Genomic DNA, 26,660 nt, shown 5'->3' on the forward strand with positions numbered 1-26,660 from the left:
GTTATTGTGTCAACAGACAGCTAGCAGGTTACTTTGTCAAAATTATTTAAATCTACATTCCCTTTTTACTCCAGCTAGCTACAGCTGTTATTTGTTCTTTCCTTCTGAAAATTCATTCTAAAATTATGTATAATATAGAGATCAGACTAATTGCCTTCTCTCAAATGCAGGTTATGGTGGAAACACTAGTTGTTCTCCAGTTCGTGCAGTGTCAGGAATTAGGTTCTTCCAGAAACAGAGCCATATTTTCCACTATTACTGGAATAATTTCCTGCGACATCAGATGGGTGAACTGCCTGTCCAAAGTTGATGAGGGATATGATACTGTGCAATAAATACTGCTGCAGGTTAAGATTATGCCGCAGCCTTTGCTTAGATTAAGCCTTCTTGCCACCTTTGAAGACCTTGTTAAATAGGTTTAATCTGCAAGTTCTTTCTATTTAAGAGTCTGTCAGTTTTTAAGATTACAGCTACCCTAATAGGCTTCCTCCTTCAGCTGGAAGCTAAAATGGTGTGGACATGCCAAAAGAACTGCAGTTTCTTCTGAAAGCTTACATTAAAATGTATTTTCTTTGTATTTGTGGTGGATTGACACTGTCTGGATACAAGGTACCCACCAAACTCCCTCTACCACTCCCCTCCTCAGCAGGAGAAGGAAGAGAAAATACAACAAAAGGCTCATGGGTCGAGATAAGGACAGGGAGAGATCGCTCACCACTTACTGACAAAACAGACTGAACTCAGGGAAATTAGTTTAATTTATTACCAATCAAATAAGAACAGGGTAATGAGAAATAAACCCAAATCTCAAAAATATCTTCCCCACAACCCTTCCTTTCTTCTAGGGCTCAACTTCACCGCACTTTCTCTACCTCCTCCCCCTGCAGCAGCACAAGGGGATGGGGAATGGAGGCTGTGGTCAGTTCATCACACTCTGTCTCTGCCACTCCTTCCCCCTCAGGGGGAGGACTCTCCACACTCTCCCACGAGCTTCTCCAACATGAGTCCTTCCCACGGGCTGCAGTTCTTCACAAACTGCCCCAACATGGGCCCAGTCCTTCAGGAACAGGCTGCCCAAGCGTGGGTGCTCCTTGGGATCACAAGTCCTGCCAGCAAACCTGCTCCAGTGTGGGCTCCTCTCTCCATGGCTCCACAGGACCTGCCAGACCCCTGCTCCAGGACAGGCTTCCCATAGGGTCACAGCCTCCTTCAGGCGTCCCCCTGTTCTGGAGTGGGGTCCTCCATGGGCTGCAGGGACCCAGCTGCCTCACCATGGGCTGCACCTTGGTCTGCAGGGGAGTCTGCTCTGGTACCTGGAGCACCTCCTCCCACTCCTTCTTCACTGCCCCTGATGTCTGCAAGGCTGCTGCTCTCACATCTTCTCGCTCCTCTCTCAGACTGCAGTTGCAGTTGTGCAGGCTCTTTTCCCCCTTCGTAAACACCTTATCCCAAAAGTGCTGCCATCATTGCTGATGGGCTCAGCCCTGGCCAGCAGCAGGTCTGTCCTGGACCTGCTGGACTCAGGGGGAGCTTCCAGCAGTTTCTCACAGAAGCCACCCTGTAGACTCCCACTACCAAATCCTTGCCATGCAAACCTAATACAATATTGTAATACTTTTGTCTTCTGAGTCCTTCCTGTCCATAAAGTGAATCTATGACTCATAGTTCATGTTTCAAAACAGTGTCACATGCTAGACTTCCCTTCTCTTGCCTTCATGAGCAAAGTTAGAAGGAGGAGAAAGGCTTCAACAGCATAATTCAACTGCAAACTGAAAGCTAAGAGTTCATTCAATTTCCCAAAAGGGTGACTTTGTTTTAAAACCCATTCTGGATCAGTTGATTAATATGTGACAGCAAATAAAAATAACTAAAAAGACCTCAGTATTCAAACTGAAAACCAGGAAATAAATAGCAAACAATATGAGCTAGAATTTATGGAGTGCAAAATGCTAGTTAGGAAAGATAAAGGCCCAAAGGAAAATTCACAAATCGCAGTGCTAAAGACAAAAGATAGTGTGCCATTTACAAGAATATTATGAAGAAAATAATTCTAAAATGTGTATACAGTTCTAATTAGATGGAGATGGCTTTATGTTAGAACTGCATGAAAGGTAAGAGTCCCCACAGTTTTATTTCTAGTCTCTGAAAAGAAGGAGGATCATGCACTCCCATTAAACAAGAATTAGCCATGCACTCTTCAGTCTTTCTACAAGAACTTTCTACAGAATTAGAGCAAAGGGTTACCACAGCAACGTGGTATGAAGCACTGCCCCAGCAACTGAGCACCCATGTCCTAGATACACACACAACCAAGAGGTGCTTCTGCCACTGCCACTAATGCCAGGAGTGGCATGTGGTTAAAATAAGTCTGAGAATGCATGGACAGGAATAAAGACAGAGTAAAAAGGTTCATGGTCCTAAAAGGCTAATGGCCCTAAAAATATGTCTGAGAACAGCCCTTGAATTTGTTGAGTTGCAAAGATCCATAAACCTTGAAAACATCTATTTTAAAAACTGGAAAAGAGCATGTATTCACGGCCCAACCGCGACTGTGTTTTCTTCTGATCACCTGTGACCTTTTCTCTCTACCCCTAGGACAGAACAGCCCATCACCACCACTGAATGAGGCTGGGGGCTCCTTCCCCTGCCAGCCCACCCATCTCATGTGGATGAAAAACAGGAAGAACTTGGGTGGACAGCACTCAGCTGCTCAGAACAGTTGTGCTCTTGGCTTTCTCCCTATAATGCTTGAGAGCCCTCACATTCTCTCTACGTGCTTGAAGTAGGATGAAAACGGACCCAAAGAAGCAATCTTCCACCACTCCAGCAGAAGGAAAGGGGGCTTACAAGCTTGAGGAGCATCAGGAGGAGGAGAGCTGGGACCGAAAGGATCAGAATTGCTAGAAAAGGGTAGATGTGGACCATAATAATTTGCTTCTGTTAGATGCTTGTAATCACTACTGACATAAAGTCACAACGAATCTCTGGGGAACACTGAAGGACTGAAAGACAGCTGCTCTATGATCATATTCAGGGAAGGGAAACATAATGATTCAGCTATACCCTGGATGGCAAGACTGACATCCATCCCAAGCAAAATGCCAGAAAAGCTGATAAGAAAGATGAATTACATCACTTAGCAGAATTCTATGGAATATCATGCTCTTTGGAGTGAAACTAACTCGCTGAGAAGTTTTCACCTCTAGCTGACAGAGGAGTTCACTTGTATTAATAACTTAAGTTAGCAGCACAACATTCTGCTTTTAAAAAGCTCCAAAAAGCATTACAGTGCAGTTTCCACAAGTAAATAATCTGTCAAGTGACAGAATAAAAAGAAAAGTAGTCATAGAGAAATCACTACTAAATAGAAGAAATTTTACAAAGACCTTACAGACACTGAGGTTCAATACAAACTCATTGGCAATAATATTTACAAAGTTGAAAAAATTTAGAAGTTTGATAAATAATGCTGAAGACACAATGAAACAGGAGTGTCCAGTAGGCTGTTTTTCTTTATTCACAACAACAATGTATTTTAATACAGTCAAATGCAAACACTTGCATCTCAGAATAGGGAGTGCATGTCATTGATACTGAATAGGGACTGCATCCTGAAATGTGAGTGATTCTTGAAAGGAATTAGGGATCAAAGGGAAAAATGAATACAATCCATAGTTTGAGCTGCCAGGGAGGAGCTGCTACAAAGGGAGCTGATGCAGATGCTGACCTAAGTGAAGTGGGTTTACATCTGCTTAAAGATATGATAAGGCTGATGCTGGAACAGTGTGTACAGTTTGCATGTAAGTGTTTTTCAAGTAATGTTAGAAACTGGTAAGAGTGAGGAAAGAAGCTAAAATAAATACTCGCAGGCTGAAGAAATTTATTTGCATGGAAAAAAAGATTTAGGTTATTTGAGCAAGGTACTTCCAGGGGAAGATATGAGTACTGAATTATTTTAATCTGAAACACAGCAAGCACTTAGAAAGTGAAGCTGAAGCCCGATACATCCAAATAAGAAATAAGGCATTAATCTGTAACATCATGAGCATTTAAACACTGGAAGAAGGTACAAAGAATTTAATGGATCCTGTTGTCTTGAAACCACTGTTAGATGCCTTTTTGTAATATGCACTTTACCCTAAGAGAAGTTATACTTAAATTAAATAGAAACAGTTGAGTTGAATGCAGGCATACTCAGAAGAAAAAAAATCTTTGGTATCCATGGGAGGTCAGATTACATTATCCAATGATCTCTCCTTTCACTAAATTTTATGAATCATTTCCTGCCCGAATGTAATCACATACCATGCATTCAATGCCTGAACTACAAGAAAGGGCTGTGCAGACCACAGCTTCAAAGAGGCACAGCTATAGAAGAGGCAGCCTGCAAGTGGGAAGGTTGTGTGTGTGCTCATCCCTGCCATGCCACGGCACCGTGCTGCAGTTCCACCAGCAAAGCAGGAAAGGGATGAGGCTGGAGAGTGGCTTGGCTTTTCTCAGGATTATGTGTTTCCACCTTGGCAGGGTCAGCTCTGGAAAAAGCCTTCCAGTCACGATGGCTCATCAACAGGGCAGAAATCTACCTGCCTACTCTCACTAAATTAATTATGATTAGCACATTTGTGCCAAGTTTTCTACTTCTATGAGTGGCCATGTCTTAGGGGAAAGTATGGTAACAGTTTTGAATATATCCTTGTAAATAGTATGTTTCTAGCTGAAGCTGCCCCACTTAAAGAATAACTGGAGCAAAGAATGAATAAGGGTTGTGAAACTGAGCCCCACAGTCAGAGTGCAGGAGTGCAAACTGTTTGGGTTATCTTGAAGAACAGCGACAGAAAACTTCCATACAATAAGTAACTACATTACGTAGGAAACAAACATTTCGTGACAAGAAACAAACATTTCTAGCAAGATTCAATTTACTGAACTTGAGGCTAATTAAATCCAAATAACAGTTAAATGACTATCAAAATATAAATGACTATCAAAATAATTTACCAAAGCCTGTAGAGGATTCTCCATCACTGAGCATTTTTTCATCAAAAATTTTTTTCTTAACAAAACTAATGGACCTGTGTGGTAAGAATTCGTTGAAGGATGTCTGATGGTCCAGTTTTACATGAGATTGAAGCAAGATCACAGTGGCTCTTTCTGGCCCTAACATTTCCTTTTCTACCTCAATTATTTCCCCAGTGAAAGAACAGTTGGTTAAATCTCAAACATGGGGAGTTTTCAGAAGACTAAAAAAAAGTATCTAATGCTTGATTTAGAGAGGGTGTTCTACAAGTATCAGGGATCATATGTTGTCTGACAAACACACATAAAATCCCTCTTTAATTTCCTTTGAAGAAAACGTGTACAGATTTGGCTACATTTGGAGCTTCTAGGAAAAAACCCAGCTTGCGTGTGCTCGGGAGACTTGTTGTAGTCTGACAGTTATCTACAGCTTCTGCCTGAGCTGAGCACATGTTCCTCCCACATTCCTCCCAGGCATCTGCAGTGTGCACATGCATCCCTGTGTGCTTCACAGGGCTCCCCTCTGAGCAGCAAAGGCAGCACCAGATCTTCCCTCTTGCTGTCCCTCCCCATCCTGGTGCAACACAGGACTCCAAATATAAGGCACGGGAACAAGGAGTCAGCCACAGGAAGGACTGAAGCAGACTGGGACAAGGCAGGGAAGAATAGCAGAAGGCTTGTAGTCCTGACTCTCAGCCCCCCTTAGACCTGCAGAGAGATGCTGTGCTCTGAAACACTCCAGAAAAGGAACATTCAGGAGCGCACCTTTTGTATTATCATTACGAATTCAAAGTAACCATTGAAAATTTGGGGGTTTACCAGCAATAAGGTGGCCAGCACCTCCATACTGCAATCTCCCTTCCAGGTTTCTCGTGGGCTGTTTTGCCTCCACTGTCTGCCTTAGGGGAAGCAATCTGAGCACTGTGAGCCAGACTCCTACCCCATTTGGAGAGCTGAGGGAGGGAATCGGGGCTCCGCAGGGGCTGTAGGAATTAGGGCTGCAGGATGCAAGGCACACAGCTTGGGACATCAGAGGCACCAGCCCTCACTTTTTGGGAGCCTTAGTCTGTTCTAAAAGTGTTGAGCACTTGGTACTGCAGCTGGAGTCAGCCAGCACTGAGCTCTGAGTGAGCATGAACCAAAGGTTGAATCTCCTGGAAAATCAACTCCTAAGTGCCTGGCATCGAGCAAATGAGAATAAGTATTTCAGGTTTATCACTTCTAATAAGTCCAGATGTCTCAGCAGTATAATAAAGATTAACTCAGTGGTGGATTTGATGTACCTAAATACTAAAGTAACAATTACCACCAAAGAGTCTAACAAAATCAACCGCACATCTTTTTTGCACAGGATTTGAACAGTGCATAGTACAGAGCTGGTATTGTGAGGTGAATGAGGATAATAGAAACAAAATACACAACTTCTGCTTTAGCATGAGATTTAGTTCCTGTCCACACAAGTGAGGAATTTAACAACTGGACTTGATGTTCTTAGAGGTATTTTTCAATCTAAGTGTTTTATGAATTTATGTTTACTCCTAGGTTTCCTAATTTGCAAGTGCTTGACTTTAAAACAGAGCAGCTCTTTGCTACGGGATGGATATGTAGCTACACTCTTCTTCTTTAGCAAAACAATAATTTCAATTGTTATTCTTCCATCACAAACAAGTTCATCAGGGGACTGAATTGTCTCATCAGCCTTTCTTTCTTTTTATGTTTATATAAGAAAGCCTGAAATTAAGTTCAAGGACGCTTCTTTTGAGCTTTGAGGATGTAAATAAATAACTTCTTAAAAAAGCTTAGATGCAGTTTTGATGCGTTTTTTAAAGTGATGTTTGAAAAGTACAGCTGTTTTTAGAACTTGTAACATGCACTCTGTCACTTGAGGAAGGATACACATGGTAGCACATATAAAAACACACCAAAAAATTCAATATTGGGAATATGTCTGGTACAATACTTTGTAGTTAGTAGAGTGGTATCTCTTTCTACGAGGCTTGACTTTGGTCCTCCATTGTCTATACCACAGACCTTCTGAGGAAAATATAAGGTTGCCACAGCAGCTGGACTTTTCGTAGGAAGGCATGAGCAGCAATGAAAAGTTTTTCTACAGCTGGGGCATTTAGGATATTGTCTGAACTCTGTGGATTATTTGATAACTAACAAGACAGTCAATCTTGCATTGCAATCTTTCCCTCAGTAGGGATATAGTGTAGCATGTTTCACTTTTAAACTCTCAGGAACATTATATCTTAGAAATCTCTGTCCCCCTGTTCTGTTTGCTGGAACCTGACTAACAGGTCAAGTTCCAGCAAACTAACTAGAAAAGCAGACGTCGTGAAAGCGTGAGCATCATTTCCATAGCAAATCTGACTAAAACCAGTAAGATAGGTCAATGAAATATTTCTATCATGAATGGTAGCAAGGCCTCAGCTCAGCTGTCTTCCACCTATAGTTAGGTTCATGTTTTGGGAGCAGCTTTATGCTGGTGACACAGAGCTCAGTAGAGAGAATGACTCAAGCATGTTTGTTAACTGTATATATAATTTCTCAGACAGATTCTGCCCAGATTTAGCTCTGTGCTGTCATGATAAGGCTTCTAGAGCTAATTAGTTATTCAAGTTTATGCAGTTCATTAGCTTGTCTTCAATTTTAAGTGAAGGATTAATATCCTTAGATAAAAGAGGATAACAATATCCTTTGGAATTACTTGTGTCACATTTTTTCACAAGATGTGTGGCTGTCCACTGACTGCCTATTGGGGTGTTTTATCCTCATGCCCCACTCCCTGTTCCTCTATGAGGAACATATGAAGCATATACCACCTTCCTCCATGAGGTGGTATATGCTCCAGCACCCACACACAGCTGTGATGGGGTAAATTAGATGTGTTACTTGGAGTCACAGAACTAGCCACAGATTAGATTGCAAATATAATTAAGGACTGGTCCTTAAAACCCTCTTGTAAGTTCACTGGCATTCCCGGTGTTGTTCTCCCAACCACCTCTGTTTTAATACCCTGCTTGTCATTCCATCACACTTCAGCTGTCTGAGGTTTAGGTCCTCTTTGAAGTTGTTCTCTTGGAACAAGGATCTTTGAAAGACTACTTATCATCCCACATCCATCCACAAGGCTAGACTAGGAGTGTGGTTGTGTTGAGTTTGTGTGGCCAGGTTTGGTAGCAGAGGGGCTACGGGAGTGGCTTCCATGAGAAAATGCTGGAAGCTTCCCCCGTGTCCAACAGAGGCAATGCCAGGCTGCCCCAAGGTGGATCCAGCAGAGGCCAAGGCAAAGCCAATCAGAAATGGCAATAGTGTCTCTGTGATAACATATTTAACAAGGGAAAAAAACATATTGTGCAGAATAAATTGTGCTCAGAGAAAAGGGGAGTAAGAGTATGTAAGAGGAGAAAACCTGCAGACACCAAAGTCAGTGAAGAAGGGGGAGGAGGTGTTCCAGGTGCCAGAGCGGAGAATCTCCTGTAGTCTATGGTACAGCTCATGGTGAGGCAGCTGTGCCCCTGCAGCTCATGGAGATCCACAGGGATGCAGAGATCCACCTGCAGCCCATGGAGAAGACACACACCAGAGGAAGTGGATGCCTGACAGGAGGCTGTGACCCTGTGTTGGAGCTGGCTCATGGCAGGGACCTGCAGACCCATGGAGAGAGTGTGTCCAGTGAGTGTCCCCCATGGTTTGTCAGGGATCCGTGCTGGAGCAACCTGTCCCTGAGCAACTGCACTCTGTGGGAAGGGACGCACACTGGAGCAGTTTGTGAAGAACTGTAGCCTGTGGGAAAGATTCAGGCTGGAGAAGTTCATTAAGAACTGTCTCCTGTGGGAAGAACCCCACCTTGGAGGAGAGGAAGATTCCTCTCTCTGAGCAGTGGAGAAACATGTGGTGAACTGACCATAACCCCATTCCCTGTCTCCCTGCACCACTGGGAGGCAGGAGGTACAGCTGGAAAGAAGGGAGGGGTGAGGGGAAGGTGTTTTTAAGATTTGTTTTACTTCTCAATATCCTGCTCTGATTTTGATTTGTAATAAGTTAAATTAATTTCCCCGAGCTGAGTCTGTTTTGCCCATGATGATAATCAATGAGTGACTTCTTGCTGCCCTTAGCTCACAAGCCTCTTGTTATGTTTTCTCTCCCCTGGCCAGTTGGGGAAGGGAGTGATAGAATGCTTTTGGTGGGCCTGGAATCCACCCAGGGTCAACCCACCACAGCGGTGCAATTTTGGAGTAAATGCAAACAGCATGATGGGAAACCCCGAGTTACACAAATGGAAGCTCTGGATAGGTTAGAGGATTGAATAGATGAGACAGGACAGAATCACCAGCAACCATTTCCAGGAGTTTTCTGCTGTAAAGCCAAACGGAACTTAAATGGGAGTTTCATCAGGAAAGAATTGCTTATCAAATTCAGGAAGACTCTCCACAGTAGCCAGTAAGATGGTGATGCTCTTCTGTGAGTGGGCCAAGATCCAGTTCCAAGTCTTTAGAAAAAGTCTATCCTACACAATAACTGTACTCTCATTGCCCTGATTTCTCTATTTTTTTCCACAAAAGGCTTCTTAAAAGATTTTAGTTGCACTCCAATGCAGTACAGGAGTAAAATATGTGACAGCTCATCTATTTTGTATATCTATTTTTCCATATATATAGATCATATATAATTCATTGGTATCATATATTTGCACTTTTTCTGCGTCCCTAGAGACAGGGTGGAAAGAGACACAAGTGGCTGCCCTTGGCTCAGGGACACAGCCTGTCCTCAGAGGAGCCTGTGTGACACCAGGATAACACAGCATAGCATTCTTCCAAAGAAAAAAAGCAAAAGAGACCTGGATCTAAGGCCAACAAAATGGAGACTGCTCTAAAAGTTATGAAATGTATGTAGGACTAGGAAAGCAGGCAGGAAAACCAGTAATATACCTAGATGTAAAATCAGCTTTTTGGGGAGACGCAATCCTATTCTTCTCCAGGCTTTGCTCTTCTGTGTTGTTCCTACTCAGTTATTCAGTGGAAGAAGAAGAGTAACTGAGGATGAGCTTACAAGAGCCCCACAACAGAGATTCAGCAGAGCTTAGATATCTGAAGATCCAAAGGTAAAACAAAACAAAACGTCAACAACAGAAAAAAACCCCAACCTTTCAGGGAGGGAAAAAAGGTGTTTTTCTCAAAGCTTGAGATGGAAAATGGGAATGCAGAGAAAAATTAAAATTAAATGTGAAGTATTTTCTCCTGGAACTCTGAAAGTTATGTTAGCTTGATGCTTAAATTGGCATTGTTATTATTATTAATGTTGCAGTTCAGTGTTTTAAAATGTTTGTGCCACCATTGTAAAAACCACTTAGTTTGGAAGAAGCAGGTCACAGATTGGAAAAGCACACCAAGAGCCAGGCTGCCGTGTGAGTTGTCAAGCTTTTGCTCAATTCTTGCAAGTCCTCAGTTTAATGAAGTACGTGAAAATCAGAATGGAAACTCAAAAGTTCCTGTTTTTTCAAATATTGAATCTGAAAACAAAAGTAAAGATAAAAGCTGATGTAGCTAATATTTTTTATGCAAATACAGCTAAACAAGTAATACTGGTTGAAAGGCTGTCTAGTTTTGTCTGCTGTGCTGACAAGGCACTACTCCATCACCTTGGTTTGGAGAAGTACTAAAATACAGTGCAGATCCTTCATTACCAATGTGTAAGGCCCATGCAAACATCACAAAGCCCAACAAGGCCGAGTGCAAGGTCCTGCGCGTGGGTCAGGCAGCCCCAGGCACAGGCTGCACAGAGGATAGATTGACAGCAGCCCTGGTGAGAGGCACTTGGCTCTAGGGAGACCTTGCAAAAGCCTCCCAGTACCTAAAGAGGGCCTACAAGAAACCTGGAGAGGGAATTTTCACAAGGGCATGCGGTGATAAGAAAAGGGGTAATAACTTCAAAGTGAAGGCAAGTTTAGATGAATTGTTAAGGATAAATTCTTTACAGTGAGGGTGCTGAGACACTGGCACAGGTCTCCTGGAGAAGTTGCAGGTGCCTCATTCCTGGAAGGGTTCAGGTTCAGGTTGAATGGGGCCCTGAGCAACTAGCTGAAGGTCTCCCTGCCTATGGCATTGGGGTAAGAATTAGAATATTTAAGGTCCCTTCCAATCCAAACCACTCTGTGATCTATGATTCTGTGTTTTCCTCTCCAAAAACACAAATTTCTCCTTTTTAAGCAAAATATTCCCATTATGGTTTTGAGATCTATGGATATATCTCCCTTTTTCATTTGTTATTTGACAACTTCTGGAACTTTTTATTGTAAATACTTCTACTGTTTTAGAGACAGTATTTGTGTCCAGAGACAAAAATATATTTAAATACATTTTCAAGTTACCTACAATACAACTCTCTTCTAATATTACTTATATCTGTTACTACCCTAGAGTAGAAAATATATAAAAATTAATTCTCATAATTCCCATTAATAATTCTAGCAGTGTTGTTTTCTATATGCTCATTTAAGTTTTGATCATGCACTTTTATATTTTAAAATTTTAATTTTCATAAACAGGTCATGACTACAAGTATTTCACTTTATATTTTTAGGGCAATAGATGGGGGGGAAATTTGACCTCTTACCTTCAAAACTCCCAGATTTTTTTTGTCTCTAAGATAAAAAAGCAAACATTTTATTACATTACATCCTATCACAATATCACTTGTAGAGCATTTGATACTATCCAAAACCACCTGACGCTTATAGAGAAGCTGGTATAAGATTTACTGATTCACATCCCCTCCTGAAAAGTAATAAACAGGCATTTTTCATGGAGTGAAAATCGCAGGGAATCTCCCCAATTACAGGGTAGGAGAGAGCTCTTTCATCTGCTTTTATAGCCTGCCTTCCCTCCCCAGCCCCTTACCACCCGTCTATCCCAAGACAGAAAGATTTTGTTAATCGTTGCAAATGGGACTGAAAAGACCCTCAAGAGACTGTACAGAACATCATTCCCTGCTTCATACAGAAGCAGCTGTACCAAAACCATTCAGAGGTTGCATATCTGAGAAATGGCTTGTGAGCATGAAAGACTTGTCTGTTTTTTCTAGCTAAATCAATTGATTTAATAAAAAAGTGCCACATCTTTCTAGTCTTTTACATGGTTAGGCCATCATAGCTGTAACAACACAGCTGTTAAACCACTTCCCAGATATGCTTATACTGAAGAAGTACAGTTTCTATGAGTACCCCAGAGATTTTATTCTGGCACTTAACTACCACAATTTTTTTTCCTAAGCATCTTAAACTAAATTTTCCTTACAACACAACATAAATTAAGATTTCGTCATAATTTCCTGCCCTAATTGACATGAACCTAAATTACAGTTTAAATTCAACTAAGTTCACAGCTAATACAAGATTTCTGATGATTTTTTCCTTCTTTCCCTTTACTTTTCTTGTCTCTAGATGAAACAATTATTTTAATCTTTTTTTCTAAGCCATGCTTTTACACATCTGATAATCCCTTTTGCTCTCCCCTGGACTCTTAATTCTATCTGCAATTTTTTCTTGAGTACCCTGCTCCCAAATGAGTGCAATACTCTAGCTGAGGACCCACTGAGCTGAGCCAGACAAAAAATTTCATTTACCTCAGAGAAAACATTTCTATCATTACACACCATTTTTACAACAGTGCAATGCTACTGACTCACGTTTAGTTTGTGAACCACCACATTTCCACATCCTTTTCTCCTTAGCCCTTCCCCATGCTATATTCGAGTACATGATTTATTACTGACTAAAGATAAAACCTTTGCACTAAACCTTATAGACTCATATCCTGGTTGGTTTTCTGGAGGTTGTGACTGTCAAAAATCACTCTGAATTTAACTTTTATCTTCCAGAGTGCCTGAAACCTGTTTGGTGACCTCTGCAGGCTGAATGCCCACATGGTCTGGCCCCTCATTTGAGGTGTTCATGAAATAGGGAACAGTCTGACAGATCCTGTGGAGTACCAACCTGAATGATAGTCCTCTCAGTATACCCCTCCAAAATCTCTAATGCCTATACTCGATGCCCACAAAACAATCTCATCAAATTTTGCTTCTTTATAAATGGCCTGAAACAAGAAGAAAGCACAATGTTTGTAGAATGATTCCTCATTTTAGGACAAGGAGAGGGAGACTCAGCCTGACAAGTGCACAAGGAGTTCTCGGATATCAGAAAAACACATTTTGGAGAAGCAAATCCCTGTGAGAGACAAAGAGGTCAAGAAGAGCTGCTTTCCAAAAAATGCTGCCCTGAGTGTAAGGTGAGAACATAATATTTGAAGTTCCAGTGAAGAAAAAAGTTCCAAGAGATTACTTAGCATCATGACTCCCAGGGATCTGTACCCTAACAAATGTAGCAAAGAGCAGCCAGGAAAGAGAGACAATGACCCCAAAACTGCCACACATTCAGCTTCACTCTGTTTCAGCTGAAACATTACAGAAGAGGGACAAATCCACCTCTTAATGGTGGGTTTCTACAGTCCTAAGAAACAACAAAACTTGATTTTATGTGAGTATATGTTTTGAAATTATCACCATTGTGCATCAATGCTAATACAGTTGAAGAGTAAGGAATAAATATCTAACGTATTTAGGGCATGCACAGATATTGCTGTTGAGTACAGAGCAATAGCTCTGGTGCACCAGGCAGCCCTGCAGTCACAGAACAAACACGGTTGCAAACACCATGTTTTGCAGCCCTAGCTTCATATGGATCGCATCATGCAAATTATTTGTGTTGCCTGCAGATGCAGCCTTAATTCAAAAGCATGGACAGTATGGTCCAGCCCTCATGCCACAAGTACCCGGATACAGACTAAGTGCTTCGTTCACAAATGCTCATACTGAAGACCTTCCACTGACAGAGCCAGCTAAGCACTGCCACCTTGCACAATTTTTCACAGCCATCCTGAACTTGCCCTGTCTCTGCACACCAGAACCTCTCAGAGGGAAAGGATAGGATTCAGAATAGGGTTTCAAGGTAAAAGAGATACACTGGGTCCCTTGTGATTGTAGCTGCACACCTGTGAACCTGGGGGTTGCACTTGAGTGAACAGCTTCTACCTGGTCTGTGCTGAAATGATTGTATCACACATGACACAGAGACCCCTGGGGATTCCTAATTTTTTGGAGTGCATTTAGTTGGCATTATGCTGGCAGAATTTTTTCCACCCCGCCTGTGCAACCCTGTAAGTCCATCAGTTTGAGTTTTGTAGTTACCTATGACATATTTGATATGTTGACGGCAGTACCACACAGACAGGACTTGCTACCGAAATCTCAAAGTTCAAGACTCTGAAGGTAAGTTGAATTAAATCCAACATGACTGTGAACAGCTCTGTGGGAGCTCTGGACAGACAGAGACATACTCCTAAAGCATTTCTGGCTCAAGATGTTCATCTGGTTCCTGACTCTCAGTCAAATTCCTTGCAAAGCACCTTGAAATTTTTCATTCTTCACGCAGACCCAAAAAGGTCATCTTCCTCTTAAAAAAAAAAGGGCTAATTGATACACACTAGGCTGCATATTTGCTATCGTGTCCATCTTCTTTGCTTTGACCTCGAAATGTTCATAGAAACTGCGATCTGTGGTTTCCTAGTGGCAATTTGCATACAGGACCAACAATGAAACTGTTTCTCTCAAAAGCAGGAGCAGCTCCCACTTCTGCTAGCCAAGCATGGCTGAATTTATTTATATATATATGTATATATATTAGCATGTACCTCTGATGTATAAATCATCTTTTGCACCAGCTGGTAACTGGCAGGAAATTAGCTTCTGGGGCAAGGACTTCTGTTGCCTGTTGTCATGATTTAGTTGAGGTGTTGGGGCATAGGTTGGACTTGATGATCTTTAAGGTCTCTTCCAATCAAGTTATTCTGTGAATTCTGCGAATTCTGTGTTTGCTTCTCACACCTTGTTACAGCAGTGCCCTGTTCTGAGCCCCAGAAAGCACTGGACTGCTGCAGAGTCCTCATGTCCAGCTTTGCCATGGCCGTGTGGTGACAGTGTCCACCACCAGTGACCTGTCACAAACATGGCACTTAGGCAGTAATTGTGTGGGAATGCTCATACTGGCAAATATCCCTTTGCCTACCTCACAGCCATCCCACGCTGTGCTCTGCCTGTACCAGGGAAGCAGGCTGGAGCTTCCTGCTCTCCAGGTAACCCCCTCCAAGTGGGGGCAGGAAGGATTGAGCAGAATCCCACTTGTGCCACTCAGACAGATTGGGTTAGCAGCTGATGAGTTGTGGTTATCTGAGCTATAGCTTAGTCCTCATGGGTAAGCCAACTCAAATTGAAAACATCAACACTCTTCAGCAACGAGCTTGTGTGTGTGGACATGACTCAAATTAGAAGCAATGTCTGAGTTAGGACTAAAGTTATTCCATAGTGAAGACCAGTCCATGTTATCCAACATCCCCTTCCTGGGCTTCAAATTTAATGGTTATTCCAACATTGCTGTAAAAAAAAGTCCTGGCTGACACTTCCTATCCAAACTTGGCAATTCCTTGAATTTTCCTCCAAAATCTGCTTTGTCCTAGCTGTCTCTGGGCACAAAGAGACACTCCCACATCCTTTACATTCCAGTTGGGGCTAATTGAACTCACATGTCAGCATGAGTCAGCAGTAATTACCAGGAATATTAAGGAAAGATTTGGCACCAGACTTTGATAATTCAATAGCAGAGCCCCCGTGTTCAATGGGGTCTGCGATTGGACCAAACCCTTAAACATACGACAGCAAAAGCTGTATTGGGTTCTCTAGTCTCGTTTAACTACGCACAGGCAGTTCCTGATACTGAAACCATCTTTAGTATATTTTTTATATACCTACAGAAAGGAAAATCTAACGGAAAAAATAATTTCTGAGTAATAAATCCTCCTCGCTGGAGTTTAAATCTGTTTATACGCTGAAACCGATGAATCAATATTAGACTGGCTGGCTGGTTTTTGTAAGCACTCGCATTGCAAGCAGGGCCTAGAAATGCATTTCCTCCTTACAATTCCTGAGCAGAAATCTGAATCAATGGGAGGCTGAGGTAATAACATACCTCCCCCCTCCCACGGCTCAGCTGAAATTAAAATCCTGAAACCACAACAACCTGGCTTTTCCACATACGAGTGTTTGTTCCCCACCACTCTTCCCGAAACAGTCGCCCTCCGTACACCTTCACGCTCCAGACTGTGCAGCCTTATGCTTCCAGACCTGGGGGCTGGAAGTGTTTACACACTAGCCCAACACAGCCCCTAAAATCTTAATCTTCTCCTCAACACTGAAGAACACCCGAACACAATTTTATGGTCAACTATGGCAAAAAAAATTAGTTCGTCACAAATATATACGGACACAGAGACGTGGCAGAGGTGACAGTGAAAAGTGAGGACTGTCTCAGCCTATGCTCTGGCAGGGGATGCAAGAGCAACAGTGTTAAAGTCACCACCAAAACCTTAACTGAAAACTCTTTCTGGATCTTAATATCTACAGTATGAGGTACTTTGTTTTTCACGGATATAAATTCTTGCTCTTGGTTGCAAATTAACCGAGTGTCTTGCCAGTGAATTTGATCTTGTCAGTCATTAAGTCTCTCACTTCAATGAATTTTTTTAGTCTTAGCCCTGAATCATATCGCTCTCTACGTAGTCATAAAAGAGAATTATTTTATCTAGTACACAAACATATGTGCATCAACATTCTTCTCAACAGACTACTTCTGAACACAACCAGATAATTCAGTTTTATTTAAATTCAGTCCTTGTTGTCTTTTTAAAATCTCCAACTACCAAACACCAAGCATACTCCGGGTTTTTTTCTGGATGATTATTTTCCCTTTTTTTTTTTTTTCCCCTGGTCAAATAGTCCATCTCCAAGAAACTCACTAAATGACGCACAAACATTGTTTCTGTCTGTCTTCAGGAAAAAAAGTTTTTTACACGATACAACTTGGTTTCATGCTTTTAAAATTATTCTTTAAAAGATATGTAAAACTAAAGCTTCACCCAAAGACGTACAAAATTCTTGTTTGCTAAACAAAGTAACTCGAAGTCAGAAAAAGCACCAGAGCCTTCCCCCCACTGCTTTTTCGCCCTTTGGTATGTCAAACTGAAACACAACAAGAACCCGTAGCGCAGAAGTTATAAAACGCTCAAAATTATTTCCAAGTCAAGTACTGGCTGACCCCAAGGCAAACCCACCCTGTCCAGTTCCAAGCGAGTGCACCTGGGGCTCGGAAGAGGCAATGGGAAACTTTAGTTCACTTGTTTTCCCCTCGAAAGGTCTCTCGAAGCGACAGTGCAAAGGATGTGGCCAAGGTGTCGCGGCGGAGACCTCCGCCGCCCCGGTTTCAGCCCTCGGGACAGAGAAGCGCCGCTTGGGCATCACCCAGCCGAGCGTCGTCGGCACGGGCACCCCCGGGGCTCTCGCCTGGGAGCCGCGGACCGTCACCGGCGCCCGGCTGGGAGAAGCGCGGCGCGTCCTGCGCGGCTGCGGTCCCAGCGCCGCCGACACGGGTGGAGGGACGGCCGGCACCGCGGGGACAGCGAGGGACGAGGCGGCCGGAGCCGACAGCCCCCCGGTTCCCCCGCACAGCCCCGGCTGAAGCCTGTCCTGCCCTCCGCGAGCTCTCGGGATGCAGCCACTTACCCCACGGTCCCCGCCACGACCCGGGGGTGCAAAGTTTCTCCGGGCGAGCAGCAGCCCCCGGCCGCGGCGCGGGGCGGAGGTGCGGGAGCGAGCGGCGGGAGCGGGCCGGAGGGCGCCGGGGGTGGGGAGGATGCTCGGGCGCCGCGTCCCTCGTGATCCAGGTGGCGGGCGGGCGGCCGAGGGACGGGGCGAGCCGGCGCTGCCCGCTCGCACGCGATCCGCGCCCGCCGCGCCCGCCGCCGACAGAGGGCGCTGCTGCGGCGGCGGCTCCGCGGCCGGGGAGCGGGAGCGGGGCCGGGATCCGCCGGGATCTGCCGGGCGGGACCGCCGCGTTCGGCGCGGGCCCCGCCGCCGCTGCCGCCGCCCGGCCGCGGGATCGGCGGGGGAGCCGGGAGGAGCCGGGACTCGGCTGCCCGCGGGGCGCTGCACCTGCCCGCGCCGCCCGCAGCCCGCCTGTCCCGGAAAGTTTAAAGGGAAAAGTGCCGTGCGGGTCCTTCCCCGCCTCGCGGATGTCTGGAACGGCCTCAGTGTCCCCTGCAGCGGTGCCTCTGCCCCCCGGCTGCCGCTACGCCCGGCCCTGGGGTCGCTGCGCTTGTGGTCCTCCGCGGCTCCCGCGGCATCAGCACGGCTCCCTCGGCATCACCGGTGCCTTCAGCGCAGCACCGCATGTACCGGCTCCTTCTGGAAGCCGAGTAGCAGCTGGGATAATTTCTTTAACTACCAGTGTTTGTTTTATTTCCCCAGAACGTTTTGCCGACGGATTTCTGGTTTGTACTGGAAGCGGCAAGGGATCCCGGTCAAGCGGCCAGGCCTTCTGTGAGTGGTGCTAGATGCTGGAGTTCGGTAAGTACCTAAAGTGGCACTTGTATGGGAGGCTTAAGGAGAGGACAGACGAAATCAGAGCAGGCTGATGCAGAAAATTCAAGGTAACAAAGTGAAAACCAGTCCTCTCCTTGGTGAGGTGCCAGTCCTTAGCAAGGAGATCCAAACCTTGAAGCCACAGCAGACTTCTGGGACTGGTTGCTGTGGTGACAAACTGTCTGCTGCTCCTCAGACCTGGACTGCCGAGGTGTCCCACCAGATGAGGATGCAGTGGCAGGTGCCATCCATCAGACAGCAGCACCCTGCACCCACTGCCTTCACCCCAGACACAGTGCCTTAGCTGTCTGTGACCTATATCCACAGGCAGTCCCCTGGGAAAGGTCAATTATCAAGGTATAGGTGGCAGAAATATGGGGGGGAATTTCTTTCCTATATGTGTAATACAGGAAAGCAAAGAATTCTGCTTTTGCTAATCATAGAATAGTTTGGGCTGGAAAGGGTCTTTAAAGATCATCTGATCCAATCCACCTGCAAGGGGCAGGAGCATCTTCAGCTGGATCAGGTTGCTCATCCAAACAGACCTTGAACATTTCCATGGATGGGGCATCTACCACCTTCCTGGATGACATGTTCCAGGGTTTCATAACCCTCACTGTAAAATGCTCTCTTTCATCCAGTCTGAATGACCTAATAGATGTTTCATCCATATGAAGCTCTGCTCTCAGGTTGCTTGTGGTACAGACTGAATGAAAATGCAGTGCCTGAGCACTAATTTACTAGGGAAGAAGAGGAGAGGAGCAGGAGCACCAGAGAGTACTTGAGCCTTCTCCTCTCCCGCCCTGGATAGCCAGTGAGGAGCATGGCCCCAGCTCAATGGCTGGTCTCCATGGTTGCACTCTTATGGCTTCCCAGCTTTCCCAGCTCTTCAGAGCTGTCTCTCCGGAGTACCCTACCACCTGACCTCATGACCACTATTAAGTCTTTGGCTTGACTGCTCATGTCTTGATTTTAGCAGGGAAACTGCATTTTGACAAATGGACCCACATAATAAACTTCTATCTCTCTGTTGCCTGTGTTGTTCAAGATGAGGAGAAGCCCAGGCCCCAGCCCTCCTGTCCTGTGCATAAAGATGGAAGAGCCCAGCTCACAGGAACACTATTGTTCCAGCAAAATAGAACCAGTCAGTGTTGTTGATTGCTCTGTTACATCTTCCCAGACAGAGCCCTGGCTATAAAAATAGATGCAATAATCCACATGGACAGTTGCAATTGTAAATGGCATTCAGAAAGCAAAAATGGAATTCATAGTTTGACACAGACATATCCCCAATCCATCAGGATGTGACACACTGGCAGTATGTCTGTGCCAAACTATGAATGTCGTTATTTACTTTTCCTCCAAATGCAATTTACGATTGCAACCTTCGCTGTAAATTAGTGTATATATTTTATATCTGACTTTTCTGAGTGGCTTTGGTATTTCCTGCACTTATTATTTTCACAGGATTGAATGCAAGTTAGTCTACTTGGGCCACAATAAATCTTCAGGGACTACAGACTGTGCTTATGCTAGGAGGATTTGCCAGCATAACCATACCAGCAAAATCCTATCTGGCAGAGTCAAGGCCTATGTTTGGAAAGAGAAATCAAAGGCCATCAACACTGAATAGCTCTCCACTAGATGGAACAATGGTGCTTCTGCTGCCAGGCCATTGACAGGGAGTGATTTACCCAGAAGACAATTGGGGGGTGGGGGGATGGAACCCAGAAAGTGCTGGATAATGGTGAGACAGTCATGGGATTGCTATTGTTCATTGCTCCTCCTGGTGAACTCAGTGCCACAGAGGAGAGCTGGGGAGCTGGGAGGTGTCTTGGTGTGTCAAGACACATCAGAGATCATTGACCAGACATGAACCAGCTTTGAATTAGAAATGGCGTCACCACATGGTATTCAGGTCCCCCTAACAAATCTCTTCCTGAGCTTGTTTGACTGAGACTGGGGCCCCAAGCTAGCATATGTCCAGCTTGGAATTTGGGCTCTTTTGCACCTGTCTGCATTGATATGTCCAAAGACGATGGTTCAGATGCTTTATGGGAACTTATCCCACGTACAACTGAATGACCAAGCCTACAGAGAGAATATTTGTGCTGTGTTCTCTTCACTCCCTGGATTTTACATTTTGCTAAACATAATTACACTTGCCAGGCAAAAATTGTTTTTCATAATCTCATGCTGCTGACTGTTTATACTTACACCAACTATGTGCAGACCATTTTTATACAAGTTAGGCTTACTGAACTACCGCCAGATACTTCTGTTTTCCTTCTTGAATTTTAATTGCTTACTTGCCCAGCATCTATTTTTAAAATGGAACTGTAAATGGAACAGTAAGTTCCATCACTTACTATAGATGCAGTGGGTCAGTGCTCTCCTTACTCCTCCTTTGCTCCTTCCTGCAGGGAATGTGAAAGAGTTATTAAGGAAACTCCCCTGTCTGACCATTCATGAGATTCACTGGTAGTCTATAACACCAGAGACTTTAGCTGCTTCACCCATTTACTAAAATTTTCCTGAATGCAGTTTTAAAGCAGGCGCCTTTGAAACATCAGTCTTCTTTCTCCCAAACTCCTGCTTGAAAATGTGTGTTCATCCAAAAGGCTGATGTGAACACTGAACTTAAACTCATCCACATCTTCATTTTCAAGACCACCTGCCATCAATTTCTCAGATAACCCCATTTCATCTCTGGAAAATAATTATCAACTTCAGTCTCCATCTGTCTTCTTATGGTCAGCATTATTTCAAGCACCTACATACTCAGAACATCCATTTTATCTCTAGTGTTGCAGCTTTTTGACTCTAACCACTTTATCATCTATGTCCTTTTGCTTATTTTTTAATATTCCTCATTATTTTTAGACTATTGGGAAGGAAGGTGATAGTATACAGGAAACTAGCAGAGAGCTGGAAGCCAAGGTAATTTTTGATCTTTTAACTAACACACGGTGTTTGAAAAAAGAGACAGACATTCTTAATATTCTCATAAACACAAGCATTTCCTCATGAAGCAACACTGGTTGCTTCTTGCTCCTTCCATACTGCTTTTATAAACTCTGAAAGTACAAAGTGATTGAAATACACTCACTCTCCAGATTGCCAGAGCCAGCAATTTCAAACAATTTCAAATTAACTTATTTTCTTTGAATAGTGTTTCAGAATGATACTATTTCAAGGGGAGGAAAGAGGCATATGAGATGTTTGGATAACATTCTTGTTAAACTGCAAGCTGTCCTCACTCTGGATTTAACTCCCAATTTAATCAACTGATCATTAGAAAGGCAGGAGAGGTGAAATCACAGCTAAAAAAGCATCTTCATGACCAGATATTTTGTTTAGGTTTTGTCTGGCTTTTTTTTTTTTTCCCTCTCTCTTTTTTCTTTTTTTTTTTTTTTTTTTTTTTTGGGTTTTTTTTTTGGTTTTTTTTTGGTTTTTTTTTGGCTTTTGGTTTTTTTTGGTTTTTTTGTTTTCCATGTTGTGCTTAGCTGGTATAGCTCTTTAAACTTACATACTTCTGAGGATCATCTTTATTAACCTCAGCTGAATGTGTTACATAGCAACAAAAATTTCATTGTCCGAGCTAATTTTTCGTGTATTTCCCACTCCTTAGAAGGCTGCAGGCTGGTAAGTCTGATGTTTCCTTGAAGGCTTCTGAATGCTGCAGAGTGAAAAAGAGAAGTTTGTTTGCTGTGCAGCTGCTGCCTTAATGGAGGGACCACTCCTTGCTTGCTTGCTGAGTGAGAAGCCTGTCTGGGAACCTTGGGGGAAAAAGGCTGGAACTGCTGCTCTCTGGTGCCTGGAGCAGCAGTAGAGCTGAGGTCTCAGATAGCATTGCTCTGGAAGTGACAGTGACCTTGGAATTGAAACTTTTGTCTTCGCTTCTCCGCCAAGGGGAAAGTTGACTTTAGCGGGGGTGAGACCTGGTGTCTAGCACAGAAAGTGTAATGGGTGCCTGGAGCACAAAAGCACCTTTATAAGCCACCAGAAAAGAAAGGAGATGAAAAAGAAAAGCAAAGTGTCTTAAATGCAGAGAGCTCAAAAGAAGAATGAGAGCTTATAACAAGATACCTCTTGCATCCTTCTCTGGCTTTTGTCTGCTCCAGTTCTGTTTCCAGCAATTCCCCTGACCTATCTTACATAGAAGTCCATACGAAGATGTGAATTGCAGTAAAATGCAAGGATAAACATTTAATTCAGCCATGTAGATACCGGAGGAAAAAAAATGTTTAGAAATCTAAAGTATTTTTTTTCTAATGGAAACAAGCAGAAAGGAAATTTTAAGAAAATATTTATAACAACAAAATATGAGATACCAAGTATGCTTTGTCATATTATTCATTTATTGTAAGAAATTATACAGTCAGCTAAACAAACTTGATTTCCCTAAGTATTAAAAGAGAGTGCTAAACCAAAAGGCAGAGCAGAGCCCTCACAAGTCATTATTGCTTATAAAAAAATCAATAAATGACTGCATTGTGTCAGTGGATTTTTAAGTCAGTTCATTCCACATGGTCCATCTTCCCTCAGACAAGTCAATTGCTAAAAACAAGCAATAAGTCATCCCTGTTCTTTTATTTTAATATTGTAAAAAGTATTTGTTTTTATACACAAATTGATTTAAGACTCAGCCTGGCCACAAAACATTCTAAACAGATGTCTAACTTGAAAGACACTAATATGCTTTCTTTCCACACTGTTACAGAAATTTGGGGTGCATGCAATCTGAAACCTAGACTTTAAAGCTCAAAGAAAACACATTTAGAAAATATAGATATTATTATAAATAAGTATTTGTGATAATGTATTTCAGTGAATAGAAAACATGCTTGCTACACAGCTCTGTAACTGAATTAGAAGTCATGCTGTCAGAAAAGTTGTTATGAAACTTTGGATTTAGGTACAGAGGAAGTATCACTGTATTAGTACAGTGGATTTTGTTTATAGCTATAGAGGGGTCAGAGTTGAGAACATTTTTATTGGCACATATATGAAGAATATGATGTGTTGCACAGCACATGAGCTTTCATGACTGTGTGTAGCACTTCCTCTGGTAAGCATCCAAAATGTTTCATCCTGAGAGATGCAATAACAGAGGAGCACCAAATGCTTCTTCCTTTGACCTTGGGCTCTGAGTTATGACAGTATGGTAACCATATTCTCTTCAGAAAACTGCCTGCTGCCTCCCTCTATCTGGTGCATTGACTGATAAAGTGGGAATTGCACATTCATCAAACTCTTCTGGAGCTTTTCCAGTAGAGGATTAGGACTGCTAAAGAGGCTAAGCTCAAATCAAAGGGGACAAAACCAACCACATCGAAGAGAGGAATCATCCTGATCTTTTTCTGAGTCCTGCATAAGATAGAGGGTATTTCTTCTATGAGGTAAAAGCTCATGGATCTGATATGAAGCTACACCAGTGCACCTCATCCCTGCACACAGCTCACTTGGACAGTGCAGGCACAAGGAGCAGATGTGGCTGGCAAGAACAGATCCCACAGTGCTCCACCACTGATTCTTTGTGTCTCCTAGCCTGCTCCCTCTCTACAGCCCTCAACAAGAGACTACCTGAGAAGGGCAAATGAAGCTGTTTCCTAAAGGAGCCTCAGTCATATGAAGCAGGGTGATATAGGAACAAGTGCCAGGCTGTGATGTGGATGAGCAAAAAGGTGGTGCTGCTCAGGGATGTCCTTAGCTCAGTTCTCAGTTTTTCTGTGTAGAGCTTCCTGAGATACTTGGAGCAGCCTTAAACTATCCCCTCCAAAAGGGCAGCAGCCCAGAAACTGAGGATAGGGCACATCTGACTTATGCTGAGGAAGACAGAGATGGAGAGCAATTGTTTGCTCCTGCTCTGGATATCCTTATGAATTTCAAACTGTCAGAGCAGCACTCACAAATTGTGTGTGCTTGTGTACATGCATATAGTGATGAAGAGGAAGGTAGTGTGGGGACATTTTTGTATTTCATTGAATTTGAAATGTTGACTACTGTACACTGTAATTTGATGGCCAGTTTGAGCGCCTGGACCTACCAGGTTCCTCACGGAGGATTCTGAGAAATAGAGGGATTGTACAACTGAATGAGAGCTCTGCATAAGCAACAGCTTCTTGCCTATCCTACCATAAAGTACAAATCTTAGCGGGGAGTCTCATTTGAGAGTGTCTCCCACTCATGAGACCTTGGTATGGTCTCATTTTCCCCCAGATGATAGTTTGGCTGTAGGTATTTTTGGGGCACGATTTTTTCCTAAAATATAAGTGTTACCAAAAGTGCATATATTATGCATTGTGCTAACAGTAAAAGCTCAAATTAGGGAAAAGGGAGAAGTTGAGATTATTTTACAAACAAAATGAAGTTACTGGAGTAGACTGAATTCCTCAGGCTTGTTGTAAGAGGACAGCAACCCAATTTTTAGATCTAAAAGCACTTTGCTCCCTCAAGAAGGGCAGAATTGAAACAGGTGCTTGTCAATTATTTTAATTCATGTCTTTCTTGGTTTTTTTTTCTCTCTCTCATTATTTATATTATTGCTATAATCCTCAGGGTTTTTTTTTTTGGGGGGGTGGTTTGTTTCCATTGTCAAACTGTTCTTAACTCAAAAGTTTTATGCTTTTTTTCCTATTCTCTTCCCCATCCTTCTGGGGACAGAGAATGCGTAAGAAGCTGTGTGGTACTCAGATGCCAGCTGGGGTTAAACCACAACAACCTGGTAGCGGTTTAAACACATATGCTGATAGAAATTGGGTTTGGGAATACTGTAGCTTAGAAGATAGGAAGCAAATAGGAAGGCCAATGGGTATTTGAGGCTGAACATGAGTAATCAGACATCTAGACTCTACCTCCTCTTGGAATTTCTGTCTGAACACTGCTGGAATCCAGGAGCTGGTAGTTGTATGTGTGCTTTTCTGTGTCTTTTTTGTCTTTCTTTTTCTGTCTTAGTCTTCTAATTCCCTCTTCTTGGAACTTTTGAGTAACTTAAAATTCAATGGGCTCAGAGTTCTTTAATTTGCATGAACCAAGTTAACTTTTTGAGAGGTGTTGTATGTTAATTGAACGTTGCATTAAACCTTTTGCCAAAGCTTCTCAGTTTTCTAAAGCTGCCAGTTAAGTCTTTTAGGTTACTTTGATCTCTTGAGGATATCTTGTTGGTATTTCTCCCGTGTGTCTAACTCAGAGTACGTGAACAACCATGAGCCCTGTCAAAGACCTCGTCAAGTGAGCTATTTGGGACGTTACACCGGTTCTCATGGGGTTTGGCTGTTCAGCTCTGCTATGTGCCATGTTGCCTCTGTATCAAGTGGCATTTTTAACAGCCATATACCATTCAACCATCTCAAGTCCCTCTTCTTGAGAGGTCACATCATCTGGCAAGTTTAATACTTTCACCCTCGTCTGCTGTCATCCTTGGCCTTTCATTCTCCGTCTCCTCCTTTACCTTTTCCTTACTTCAGAGACACCTTTGAAAAGTCCTACAGGTTGCCCCAAAGGCCTCCCTTTCCTGATTCAAACCAGAAATTTGGTCTTGCTTTATCTCAGCAGGTCAGTACATTTCAGGAACAGGTGAAAAGCTTGTGTTTGGCAGTACAAAACTCCATGGAAAAAATACTGCCAAAGTGTTGTTTCAGTGTTCCTTTGCCATCTTCTTCGCTGTGATTTATGGGGGACTTGAGACAGTGGTAGATAACTTTACTATCAAAAATTGTTCTGAAGTTATATATACTGAAAACCCAGAAACTTTTTGTGAGGTCCATGATTCCTTTGTGATCCGAAAGGTATTTTGTAAAAACCAAATCCTTACCGTGTGCAGTGCTCTGGTCTTGAGTGTTTCTGTGATGGGGCTCATGGTGTGTTGGGATACCCACAAGAGCCAGGTATGTAGCCCAGCAGGAGAAACAATGGCTAGGTTAGAAAGCTAATGCAGGGGAGATACAGGGACTGATGTGATTGATTCCAGGGAGTGAAGGAGGAATAAGGTAGGGTTTCCCTTTAGATATTAAATACTTATAGATTTTATGGTTAATTATAAAACACACTTAATACAATTAATTATGGAATTGCCTTAACTCCTTGGTGGACACTTTAAATATTGGGGACAAATT

At 43.2% G+C, this 26,660-nt stretch overlaps 1 protein-coding gene across 1 annotated transcript in view; it reads right to left on the minus strand.

Annotated features, from left to right (window-relative positions):
• The window catches only part of AHRR (aryl-hydrocarbon receptor repressor), an 89,597-nt gene extending 71,699 nt beyond the window's left edge, over nt 1–17,898 (minus strand). Inside the window, exon 1 of the mRNA XM_030943776.1 lies at nt 17,686–17,898. The gene's annotated coding sequence lies outside the window, so the exon portion shown is untranslated. The remainder of the gene's footprint in view (nt 1–17,685) is intronic.
• Between the last annotated feature and the right edge of the window lie 8,762 nt (nt 17,899–26,660).

This window comes from Camarhynchus parvulus, chromosome 2 (genome assembly GCF_901933205.1).
Source record: "Camarhynchus parvulus chromosome 2, STF_HiC, whole genome shotgun sequence".
In the NCBI taxonomy this organism is placed as follows: Eukaryota; Metazoa; Chordata; class Aves; order Passeriformes; family Thraupidae; genus Camarhynchus; species Camarhynchus parvulus.